The sequence below is a fragment of the Aplysia californica genome, unplaced genomic scaffold, assembly GCF_000002075.1.
Source record: "Aplysia californica isolate F4 #8 unplaced genomic scaffold, AplCal3.0 scaffold00387, whole genome shotgun sequence".
In the NCBI taxonomy this organism is placed as follows: Eukaryota; Metazoa; Mollusca; class Gastropoda; order Aplysiida; family Aplysiidae; genus Aplysia; species Aplysia californica.
The window spans coordinates 632,900-634,946 of NW_004797657.1; the positions used below are offsets into that span (position 1 = coordinate 632,900).

General features: G+C 41.4%; 1 protein-coding gene across 1 annotated transcript in view; it reads right to left on the reverse strand.

Moving 5' to 3' along the window:
• LOC101857266 (serine-rich adhesin for platelets) overlaps positions 1 to 847 on the reverse strand; it is a gene marked incomplete in the record, with an annotated part of 110,303 nt that extends 109,456 nt beyond the window's left edge. Inside the window, 1 exon segment of the mRNA XM_013085564.2 lies at positions 653 to 847.
• Positions 848 to 2,047: the final 1,200 nt, after the last annotated feature.

Sequence of the window (2,047 nt, forward strand, 5' to 3'; positions counted from 1 at the left end):
CCCCCCTTTTGCCTTTTGCGGTTCTTTTGTACAAGCATACATTTTCTATTTTGATCTGTCAGCCTATCACTGCACGTGAGCGGGTAGTGTGTGCGCGCGCGCGTGTGAGCAGTAGTCCTACCCTACCCTATTAAATTATCAACGTTCTACAAGAGTGGGTGTGCGTAAAACAAAAGGAAGAAAAGTAAAAAAAAAAATATATAAAAAAAGCTCAGTGTGTTTGTACCCTAGATTCTAGATCTCGAATTTAAGTCCCTAGCCTATCTAAAAGTAATTTCCTTCCCACTTTAGCGGGATTGTATTATCAGGACAAAAGACCCGCGCTCTATCTTTCCCGTTTCGAGAAGCCAATAAGTTGTCTCTAGCCTGAGCTTTGCAAAATCCACGAGCAAATTTTCGCAACCTATGCCTCACTGCTTCGTGCACAGGCTCAGGGGATTTACCTTGATCCTACCTCCGGCTAAAGCCTTTCACTGTCTGGAACCAAGGCCTGAATCTTAGATGTGTAACGGTATGCAGCGGCGGGTAAGGAACAGGTAAACAAACGACAGTCAGTAGGCACCCGCGAACTGGGAGCACTCTATTGTTCCCCCTTTCTGTAAGTTAACTAGATTCTAGATCTAACAGAGATTCAAAAGTATTAATCTCTTACCTTCTCAGTTGATCAAACCAATCCTTTTAACAAATGAATGTATTGTTTAGGAAATCTCACATATAAGTTGATTCTTTACATTTTCGGAGCAATGAAATTCACAAGGAAAACATTCCGCATAGAATCACCAAATCCGTCTGCAAGAAAGAACACTCCGTACCGCCGCGGATCTTCCGCGGGTTTGTATGAAAGCGGTAACAGCTGTGTGGAAGTCTCGCGCTCGCTCGCGGAGAGAGCTGTGTGACCCCTGTTGGGGTCAACTCCCTTGCTTGCCAAGACAACGGGTTTATTGCAAACTTTAGCGGAGTTTTATTTTTGGCGTGTAAAGTTACCTCGCTGTTTCCGGGATTTTGTTTCTGTGGGGTTTTTTGTGTTTTGTTTTTGTTTGAATTCTTTTTCATTTCAAGTTTGTATTTTGTTGTTGCTTATAGTCATTCTCAATTTTAATGGATAATTAGGGATAACTGGGTACGATTGAAGAGGGGGGGGGGGGGTGTTACACACACTAAAGTAAAGGCACTTAGCATCCACTCTCACGAAATCGGGAGCAGGGTCCAGTCCAACGAATATCAGTACAGAAGGCAAAATGGACAATGAAAACGATACAACACGACGAGGTGTACTCAACAAGGACATGGGGCAGTGGGTTGTCATTTCTTCGTTAGTTTATGTTTTGTTCGTGTTGATGTTTCTGTGTTTGCTTTGTTGTTGTTTTTTCGGGGTCAGAAGGGGGGGGGGGGTACGGACCAAATAATTAAGAACAATTTGAAACTTGCCAAAATCATGATCACATGAAAATATAGAATCTAGGCATATCTGCCTACATAAAAGAGAGCAGCCAGGTTGTATAAGAGAAAGAAGTGAGCGTTAGCATCGTCACCAGACCCATACTCGAGAAAGGCAGAACCAAAAAATAAGGCACCAACAAAATAAATAATTTTAAAAAAGAACTGGAACTGCCAGCAAACCCTGTCATAATATTAATATGTGGTTTGAGAGACACAATCAACAGCCCTGAGCGCTGTGTGGAGGACTGAAAGGTTGCCTTAACTTATTTTGCACGCACCAAGACACTGAGTTTAATTCAGTCGTAGACCGTGAAATTGGTCTACAAAGTAGAAGATTTCGAGATCTGAACCACAGTGAAATTTTGCACAAAAAAACTAGATCTAGAAATCTAGAATCTAGATCTACATACATTTATTACATTGCAGTGTCGGAATTTATTATCAGTTTGAACACGGCACAATACCTCTGTAGTTTTTGTGGTTACATTCTACATGTAGATCTACCTACTACAGTACACTTGGCAAGCCTACTTGGGGCATACCACCTGTAAATTGTTAGAAAAAAAATTATGTCTCTTATACAATTCTACGTCAAGGCAATTAAATC